The following is an 11,372-nucleotide window of genomic DNA, read 5'->3' as shown; positions in this document are numbered from 1 at the left end:
AAACCTAAAGGTGGGAAATAATTTGGGGATGAAAGTAATAATGTAATAACAGCCTTTGCTACTGCACAGAAAAAAATAGGAAAACAGCTTTGACACAACCTAGGGAGCTGAGGCTGAGATCACCTAGGAAGATAATGTAAGGGATCAGGAAGTTCAAGTGAACTGGTAGCTTTTGAAAGGGGGTATTCTAAACATATAATGACAAACCTGGTTTAAAGAGTTCAGAGACAGTGAGCAGAAAGAGACACTATGGTGCCTGCATCAGGAAAGCTTCAAATATCCAAAATGTAAAAGGAGTTGTATGAGATCTTGAAAAATTGGCATGTGCCAGAAGGACTGCTATAAAGGGATAACAAAAATATAGACAAATAAATTTAGGAAGATTTTGATGCAAAATATATTTCAGTTGAAGATGTTAAAAAAAAATTCTGTTAAAATGTCAAAGTAAGAAGAAAACAGAGGAAAGTAGAGGGATTTAGTAAACAGAAGGGAAGACAAACTGCAGACAGTGCTGGAGTATTCAACACTTTCTTCGCTCGAGTCTTCACAAAGGTAAATGGCAGTCAATTCTCTAATGAAATTAATTTTAACATGGAAAAGGGAATGCACTACAGGCACAGTGTTGGTGGGAGTGCTGAATATTTAGATTTAATATATGTATTCAAGTCAACAGTTCCAGATAAAATTCACCCATAATTCAATGGTGAGGATTCAGGCAGTAACCTGAGAACTATTTTAGAAAATATTTGAATATATTCTGATATGCCATATATTTGAAAAACTGTGGAGGATTACAAGTTCCTAGAAAACTGGTCAAGCATACATCGAACTGAAATATGGCTAATATGTCATGTGGGCTCAATCTAATATTCTTCTTTTATGGGACAACTAGCTTATGATCAAAGATATAAAATATATTAATTTTATTTGATTTTAATACACTTTTTAGATGAACTAAGAGCAATTCAGAAATAAGCACAGAAGAAATGCTCTAGGGGATATTATGTTTGGGTGCACAATTGGTGAAAAAAAGTTCCTGAAGAGCAGTTACAAATGTTTCATATTTGTACTTAGGTGACATTTCAAATGGGGTCCTTAAGAAATCTATTCTGATTAATTTTCTAGCCCATATTTTCATTAGTGGTTTGAACCATGAACTAGCAATGGACAGGACAAAGGTAATACCTTCTAGCTGATATTAGACCATAAAGGCTGTTTTTTCAGCATTCTCAGACCATCATGGCTATAGCAAAATGCCACGTGGAAATAGGCATACACATTTCAGAACAAAAGAGAAAAAGGAAGGAGACTTCCAGTACTAATCCAAGTGAATTATTGCTGATGAGGCAGTAGAAATTGGCCTGCAGAATTAGCTCTGAAATTATTAAGCCTGTCTGCAGGGCCCTGGTCCGAGACCTGCAGTCAGCCACCAGAGATGGCCAGGGCAATACTAGGAGTTAAAAGGAAGAGGTTTCCTTCCAAACATATACTGAGATGTGTCTGGAACAGTCAAGCTTTTACAGGTAACCTGAGAATGGATCAACAGATGGATGCTCAGTTAGGTAACAAATTTGTAATGGAGTAAGTTTAGTGGAGGAAAGCAGTCTTTCTGAGAGACCATGGAATTTGGCACAAAACTTTTCTTATCAGCAGTAACCAGGAACTAGCAAGGGTATGGAGAGCTGCTTACAAGGACCTTAAACATACAGCTCTGCATGTGAAGAGGATAGAGGTTCTAATGTGATTTGAGGTATTACTGAATGATTAGGGAAAAAACTGATAAATTCAGTTTGAAAAATAAGGATGTGTTTGCAACAATGGAAAAAATAGAAAAGAGGTGAAGTTTGTAGGGAGAAAGAGTATTTCTCATTATACTAGCCACTTTCAGTTGATCGAGGTCAGTATTGATCCCTCACTCCCTAGCCTTCTTGGAATGCTTTATTTATTTTTGTTATGTCTTGAGTTAACTGTGGACAACTCCTGTGTGTTTTCTCAGTAGCTGGATTGAATTTTGTGTTTCATCTTTCCCGACCTCAGGAAAGCCGGTGAGGATGATCCTTTTATGCTGAAGCTCTTTCCAGATAGCTGTATTTGTAACTTGGCTGAGGACTGCTCTTTCATATTTGAAGAAGGACTTGTGTGCTCAGAAACTCATCATTGTGTGGGGCAACACAGCAGAGGAAGTGTTTGAGAAAGAGGAAAGAAAAATTCAGATTCTTCCAAAAGCTGATTTTGCCATAAAACAAAGCAAGATCAAAGGACTTGCATGAGAGATCCAGTTCTGGGGAATAAAATGGCAAGATGGGCGTTGCCACATCCCATAGATATGATCAATAAGATAACAGTCATGTCCCCACCAGTTAGCAAAAAAAGAAACCCAATCTTTCCTAGGCATTATGCAATTCTGGAAAATGCATATTCCAGGTTACAGTCAGCTTGTGAGTCTTTTCTGTTGAGTGATCCAAAAGAACTATTTTGACTGAGGCTCTGAGCAACAACAAGCTGTTGAACAGATCAAACAGCAGATAGTTCAGGCAGTAGCCCATGGGCCAGTCTAGACAGGACCACATGTGAGAAATGTTCCTCATGCTGCTGCCAAGGAGCGTGACCTCAGCTGGAGCCTCTGGCAGAAGGCACCTGGAGAGACCCAAGATCAGCCTCTAGGGTTTTGGAGCTAGGGGTATAGGGCATTTCGCTCAAAGGCCTGGGTAGAGTTGGTGGATAATGTGGAAGAATGGGGAAAACTTGTGTGTACCCCAAGGAGATTAAACCTTGCAGGACAATAACATGTGATTTGAGTACCATATAATAGGAAGTACTACAGCAAGAATCACCTGAACCAACGGCGAATGAGCCTCACAAGAAGCCAGGCAAGTACAGCAGTGACCAAACCTCAGCCAATAATTTAACACAATATGCCATCTCTCCTGTCCTGAGCAACCACCACAACACATGAAGCCCAAGTCATGCGTTAAACAAACTCAATGGACATTTTATGAACATTTTACAGGGGTGGCCCATAGACTAAGGGAATGATACCTGTATATATATATCACATGACAAGAGGGAAGGTGGTGCTTAATGGGGATGTATGGCATAGTGTAAGACCTGAGTGTGACATAAATGATGTGGAATAAGTGGTAGAGATTGCACTGGGTCTGGCTGGTATGGATGGATTTTGTTCATAGCAGCCGGTATGATGTTGGTTTGGATCTTGTTTTGGATTTGTGACTAGAAGAGTAGGTAACACACCAGTGTTTTGGTTATTGCTGAGCAGTCCTGCCGCAGCATCAAGACATTCCTGCTCTGCCCTCCCAGTGAGTACGTTCGGGGTGTGCAAGAAGATGGGAGGGGACACAACAAAGGCAGCTGACCCAAACTGAACAAAGGGATATTTCATGCCATATAAAATCATGCTCAGCAATAAAAACTGAGGGGAGAGGTGTTTTGCAAAGGGAGGCATTGCTCGGAGGCTGGCTGGGCATTGGTCTACTTGTGGGAGGTGGTCAGTGATTGCGTTTGTGTCAATTGTTTCATTTTGGTTATTTTCTTCCACTTTCCTTTGCTTCTTAAACTATCTCGACCCACAGGTGTTCTCACTTTGCTCTTCCTTGTCTCTCCCGTGCCCCACTGGGGACAGGGCAGGTGAGTAGCTGGGTGGTGCTTAGCTGCTGAACTGGGTCAATCCACCACACCCTGTCGATGGCCTTGTAAGTTATATTACCACCCTCTACCTCACCGTGCATTTATCTCTTGACCGTCACAGATGCAATGGCAATACTACTGTGCAAAGCTAAGAGGAACACCTCAGTTAAGCGGTAGTTCCTGGTAATTACAAAAGCATGCAAAATTTTAGTACACTGTTCAGCAGGGCAGGATCCTTAGAAAAGTGGGGGAAAAAAATAAATAAAGCAGTATTTCCTTGTCAAAGGTTGATCATATGGGCTTAGCAGGATATCTTTATAGAATGAGATAAGCAACACTTCAGAGCAGCACATCTAATCTACCAGCAAAGTATTTGTTATACCAATATATGACTAATTACTGTAACAGAAAGGCTATGTATCACTACAAGAACTGTAAGATGGGTAAGGTACCGCCTAAAGGGAAGACATCAGTGGAAGAACAATCAGGGCAAAGGAATGTTACAAAAGCAGCTTCTCAAAGATATTTGAGGGATTTATACTTCTTCAAAATTTTATTAATGATTCCCAAGATGATATTTATTGATAACAAAATTGAGAGGCATTACAAACAAAGTTTTTTAGAACTTGAGAGCTTGAATTATGAAGTTACCATGTTCTAAAACAGGTAGCGGGCTGAGAAGAAAGCTCCAGAAGTGGCCCAGGGAAGCACTGTGGCGGGATTTACTTCTAATTTTACACACCCATATCTAAACTGGTCACCATAACCTTTTTTCACAATCTACAGAGAGATGTAACTACTTTCACCCTGCTTAACTGAGGTGTTTATATGAGGCTGAGGTGAATTACACTCTAAAGTTGAGTGTTTCTCTTCACTGACTACAAAAAGCCCTAGGCAAACGGGTTGAAGCAAGATGTCTAACTTTTAGATGTCTGTGCTAGGACAGATGTGTTCTACCCTCTGCCTGTTTGGGAAAAAAATCCTAATAAGATATTTGAAGTCAAGAAAGGCTGCAAGACACCTGGAGCACTGAGCAACTCTTTTTTTTCCTTGTGCCTTAGAGTTTAAGCAAACAGAATATAGCATATACCCATCAATAAGCAAGATTGCATGGGAGTTATAAACTTCATTATTATTATTATTATTGAATAATTAGCTTTCACTCCCTGCTTATCATTGCAAAAAGTGGAAAACATCTCTAATTTTATTTGTGTATTAATTTACCAGTGGCTGGGATCAAGGGGTTTCTTTATTACCAGAGAAAAATTAAATATCTTTAGTATGAACCCAACACTGATTGCCACCTTTCAAAAGATACCGTTGAGAATAAATGTTTACTAAATGGAAAGCATGGAAATTAAATCGCACACACTAATTCCCCAAGATCTTGCATATTCTGCAAGGCTTTTAACCAGCTCAGGAAATTTTGCCTGGCTGCTTCCCATTGTTACCACTCATTATTTTTCCTCAAAAGCGTAACATCTTTTGGGACTAAAAATTCTATTTATATCCCCAGAAAACACTTTTGAAGAGAATGAAACTCTCCTTCTCCCTCCCTTTCTCCCTGTTACAGACATGAAAGCAGGGAAGTAAAAGCAGTCAGAATTACACCAAGGATTAGTCGTGGAATTGGTTGTGTAGCTGCAGGTGTCTCCCACCAGAGACAGAGTGACTCCCATCGAATCAGTAGTGAAGAGAAACGATGACATGAGAGTGTTGGGCCTTGATCAAGATTTGCTGCTCTAAAACCCACAGGGGAATCAAAGCAACAGATGTTATGAAAATGTAATAGCACATCTAAGATTTAGCACTGAGGGGAGTCAGATGAAATCCCATCCTGAAGTGCTCCCATTTCTAAGTACGTATCCAACATGATGACAGACAACTGCTCCAACAACTCTAAATGCTCTAAAAAATCTCTAAGTTAGTAAATCTTCATGGAAATGCAATTTGATGCATTTTAAACTGTGTTTTTTTCATTTTTCCTTTGGTTGTCTTTTTTAAAACTGTCTCCTAAGGAACAGTCCCTTCTAAACTTAGCAGAATGCTATCAGGGACAATGAGATTTGTGTGGAAAAGGAGGTAGACTGACATGCAGAGCAATCAGAAAAAAGTACCTTTCTGGAATTTAGTAGCATGAGATTCAGGACTCTGAACAACATGTGAACTTTATCTCTAGACCGAGGATGGAAGATTCTGAAATAATTTGGGTGTCGTATTCCTATGATCTTGGCCTGATTTGCTAAAGAGTGGTAGTTAAAAAAAAAACAAACCCAAACCACTTTTTCTTTCCAGTTTTCCTTGCATTTCTGTTTCTAAACAACAGAACTGCTGGGAAAGTGCTGTTTGGAAGAGATTATTGACAACTTTTTGAGAGGCAGTTTACACAAACCAGATGAAATCTATTTTCAGCATGTGATGAGAGAAGAAACACATTTCATACCTACATTCAGGCTGTATTTCTGAATGGACAGAACCTGATATGTTGAATACGTTTCCAGATTCCTTACTGCATAAAAGTAAACAAATTGAAAAGGAACAAAACCCAATGGCTTGACTTTGAAAATTTTAAAGACTAAGAAGTTCACTATTCATTGTAAGCACATTATATCATTCCTTTTAGTTTTGAATAGAAACCCACTGCGCCTGAAGAACATTAATGCCATGATTTTTCAAGATGACCTGTACTTACAGCATTTTTCTTTGAATCAGTTCAAGTGCTCCAGCAATTACTATATAATCTTCCATCTTTCTGCAGCTGAATCCTCTCTTCTAATGACACTAGACAGCACAGAGCTCCTCCAATATACTCATTATTCATCCTGGGTACTCTGTTCCTGTGAGTTTTCCCACTGGAATCACTGGCCAGTGACACAAAGTAGTATTTCCAAGATGTAAACTACATATAAACTTCCTGTAGAAATGTAAAATACAAATGAATAATGGGGTTTTAAAACAATAAAGAGCCCTGTTACTGGTCTCTTATACCTGAAGCACACCCTGAAAGCTTAAAAAGGCTCAGTTACTTGAGACACATTAGTACTAAGTCTGTCCCTACATCGGCCTGCTTCTCCCAAACAACTCCTTGGTAACGTTTCTCTTCACCTCTGAACTAGCTGTAAGCAAGTTAACTTCAGAACTGGAAGCAATTTCACTTCATCAATGCAATATTGTGCCTACAGTAAATAAGTTCTTCTGAGAGTGTTACCTTGATGGAGCATGACATTAACCAGGTGAGTCCAATTCCACACACTGGAACCCGTCCTGGAAACCTACCCGGGAGAACCTGCCACTCGGCTTCCACAGCATAAGTTATTTACTTGGTCAGGACCTCTCTGCTGAGCTCAGTACAGTTCTCTTCATGAAGGAACTGCCATGCTTCCACTTTGTCCAATGTTTTGCTCCACCCTCATTCCAGAGGTTTCACTGAATGCCTCAGCCCCCTCTACATGGATGTCCAATGTGCTACTTTCAAGGACAACAGTCATTCTGTCTTTGGGCAACTGACACCTCTGCTCCTAAATTCTGGCAAACTTCCCTTGCCAGTTATCGGTATGTGACAAAAAAACCCCAAGCTTTCAAAAATTTTCCATCTTCCTGCATATCCTGCTCACTGACTGAACAGGCAATAATATCATTCTTTAAGAGACAGGTCCTCCGGGCTGCTGTCGTGTGACTCTTGGCACAAAACCAGAACACCAGCCTTGAATCATTTGTAGGCCTAATTCACTATTTAACAACTTTTTGCCTCCCTAAAATATGAACTCCATGTTTATTCTTGTTGAATGATCACTGTGTAGCTGGTGCTGTGTGAATCCAAAACCTTTAACCTGTAGTGGATCTGCATTGACAAGTCTTCTTACCAGAAAAAATAATCCCAAAGCCTGGGCAAGTCTGTGTGCACACCAGAGTGGCTACACAGGCAGATCTGTTTGCCATGCACCATGGTCTAATGCTCTCCGGGAGTTTTTAACATAGACTTTTCAGTCTTATTCCCCCTGGAATGTGTACATTCCTCATATAACAAGGTGATAAAGACTGTGCTACAGTAAACAAATGTTTGTAAGCCTCTTCATTTCATGAAGTGTTAATAATATTCCTCAAACTCACAAAACACAAGCTTGGCAGTGAATTTCAAAATATGTTTCTGAAAATAGTGCACAATTTTCATCAAACAATCTGAGCTATAAAAAAAGCAGATGCCACGTGATTAAACACCATACTATGCTTTTGATTTTTATAATTTTGGAGGAGGAATTTTGCTTTAAAATTAATTGTGTGATATGACTCCCAGATCAGGGTTTTTAATTTTTGGAAGACTACATGTTCAAGGTCAGGTTGGAAGGGGCTTTGAGCAACCTGATCTAGTGGAAGGTGTCCCTGCCCGCAGCTGGGGGGTGGACTAGATGATCTTTAAATGTTCCTTCCAATGCAAACCATTCTGTGTTTAGTCTCACACAGAATGCAAAAGCAGCAGGAAAAATAAGTCTGCCTAGAATGGCACTATAAAATTTGGCTTTGTTTGCAGGGGGCTTTCCTTCATGACAGCAAAATCTATTTTACCTGGTCTTCTATCAACTAAAATTTGAGTCAATAGTACCATAATGATGACTGTTGAGAAGCAACATGAGAAGGGAAAATATTTAAATCATTTCATCAATTGTTTGCTAGCTTAAGAGCTTTTTGTTGTTTAATTATTTCAGGTGATGACAGCTAATTGGAAGTGGTATAATTATACTTTTTGCAATTGATGTTGCCTGTGTGTTGATGACATGCTAATGTCATCAGCGATGCTGGCTTTTGTCTAAGATGTTTGATGAGCTGTGTTATTGTTGAGGAAAGATGTTAATCATCCAAAACCATTAACTATTGTCTTTGATTTATACTCATAACAAAGTTCAACTTTGGCTTCCTTGGAAGCCACAGAGGATAAATCATTACAAAGATAGTACTAAATTTATTCTGGTGAAACACAAAATTGAATAAAGATAGTTTGTCAAAAATATGTAGGAAGTTTTAACTAATCAATGTCACTGTGTGAAATTTCTCAGTGGCATAATTATTCTAAACTGATCATTCCTAGACTTAATCTTATTGTTTTTCATTTCACAGTTACTAATAACTTCAACAGTTTGCTTCCTTTCAGTAAAAGACATTTTAATTTCCATTTTATTAATACACTTTAAAAGGTCTTACATTTATTTAATATTCCTCCATCATGTTAAAGTTTGTGGAAAAAGAAATGCATTCCTCCTCCCCCCCCCCCCCCCCCCCAGGTGACATTTTATGGATCAAGTTTCTGTTATATTAACTATATGCTCTCCACAATCAAGCCATAGGAGTATAATTCCATTTTCTCTTCTTGGTACAGATTTTTGGAATTCTTTGTTAGATCTCCTGACTTGCCCCAAACTTTACTTTAATACTTTATTCTCCAAATTGATATCTGTTTTTCATAAATGTCCACATGTAAAAACACATGAAAAAATACATCTTATAATGGTTAGTTATGTGTAAAGGTTGGACTTCATAATACTTTGAGTTTGGAGGTATATCTTCTCTCTCAATATTCTTATATACTTTTTGTCTTTATAAAGTTTACCAAACTGCTAGATGAGCTCATCCAGAGTCTTCTATGGACAGGCACATATTTTAGCTAATCCTCAGTCCCATTTTTCTTATTCCTTCCTTCATTTTTTCAGTCATCCTTTGCCTCTCTTTCAGTGACCAGGTTATCATCAACAATAAAATTGTGCCAGCCATTAATGTTTACAAGGTCCTGAGAATATTTCATAGCCAGATTAAAGCCAGGTTTATCTTAATCAAGACTTCCTAATCTTTCACTAATTTTGGATAATAAACACACAGGTGTATTTACTCAGGGATTCTTTGTAATCTAGACTCTCAGAAAAAACTTCTATGACATCTACCAGCAAAACAAACCACACACAAACAAAACGCTCCCATCTGCTCACGCTGCAGCAAAGAAGCTCAATTTGCAATAAATTGGCCTGTGAAGTCTTGGAGCCAGCGGAACATATTCCTCTTTTTACTCATTCAGTGGGAACTCTGTCAGCACCTAGTAAACACCGTACAAACGTGGCTCGGCGGAGCGTCTCCGGTGCTGCCAGGAGGTTGAGCGCCTTGCGGGTAGGAGGTGTGGACCCCCAGCCTGCCCCAAGCCAAGCAGTCCCAGAGAGACGGGCCAGGCTCACGGAGCAAGGCGCTGCTTGAACAAGGGAGTGAGGTACTCGCACACATGTCATGACACCAGCCCCATTCAGCACGGTCGAGGAATTTTCCTGTTAACAAAGTTGAAATTTCAGGCTGAAACTGCAGTGCTGGGGGGGGCCGGAGGCACACAGCTTCCACTGGAGTGGGGTAGAAGTGGGTGGAGACAGTCTCTGCTCCCATCTGCACGCCCTGAACTTATTTCACTACCAACTGATATTCATAATTGAAAACTAAGGTAGCTATGTCGCTAATAACATGTCTTAAGAATGGTCCAAAATGCAGATGCAGTGCTGGGATGTCTGCATCTCCACCTGCATTGTCCTAGTGTTTACACTGGCCATGTCAAGTGTGCTCTGGCTTGCAGCCACAGCATGACCTGCTGCTGACATGTCGAAGAAAGGCAGCTCAACTCAGAAGACTAAATTCTGCTTGGTAAGAATATAGTTTCATTGAGTATTTTTTCAGCGTTATCACAGGGATTCTCTGAAGGAGTAATGGAGTGGCAGGAAAAAATCACCACAGAAGTTATTTTTGAAAAAGTTAATGTTTCTGAGATGAAAACTGACCAAATGTAAATTCTTTTATGCCCACGGAATTAAGCTGCATGAACTAGCAAGTGTCTACCTTAACTTAGATAAACAAAGTACTCACAACTTATTATCCTACAGGAAGTTTCACTGAGTTTGGGAGCAATGCCCTCAAGGTGTCCGAGATAGGTAGGTCACATGAGACTTCATGTGCCATGCTGCAAATGGTGTTTTCTTTCAAGAAAACTGTTTCTTGTTATGAGACTGCAATTGTATCCCACAAGAGACCATATTTGTATAAATGTTATTTAATCAACAGTGAAGGAAAACATGTATTTCAATGAAAACTTACATTTCAAGGAAAACATTTCAATGATTAAAGACTAAAATTCAGATGTAAAATCACACTATAAATCTCCCCTTTGAATCCTGTAATGTGTTTATTAAAGTAATACAGAAAAAATACAGAAGAGAAAAATATTAATCAGTAATTGCTTAACCATTAATATTTTCTTTTAAAATAGACCAAGTTCAGAGGTCAGGTCGAGAGTTGCGCTGAACCAGATTTTAAGGCTTTTCTAATATGCCTCATTTGAATTTGAGTCAGTATTGAACTCTAACAGCCTGAAAGATCAGGAAGCACTAAACATGAGGTTTGGCTAGCACCCATCCCCTTCTTCCTTATTCTGAAATAATTACTTATTTCAGTTTCAAAGCAAGCTGTAAAATAATATTGTAGGGCCATGCCATTTTTGTGGAAAGATTCAGAATTCGTCTTAATTGTACCTAAGAGGATATATAAAACCAGCAGAAAGATGTTATTACTTTGTTATTAGAAGTAATTCTGAGCCTGTACTTAGGATCTTAAGATATTTTAAGAGGATTTTTTTTCCCTTGTGTGCATTCCAGGTCTTCAGCAATTGCTCATTTAAAGCCTAGCCTTTGAAGCCAACAGGAGTTCTCAGT

The sequence above is a fragment of the Accipiter gentilis genome, chromosome 11 (assembly GCF_929443795.1).
Source record: "Accipiter gentilis chromosome 11, bAccGen1.1, whole genome shotgun sequence".
Taxonomy (NCBI): Eukaryota; Metazoa; Chordata; class Aves; order Accipitriformes; family Accipitridae; genus Astur; species Astur gentilis.
Note: the sequence above shows the minus strand (reverse complement) of the source record.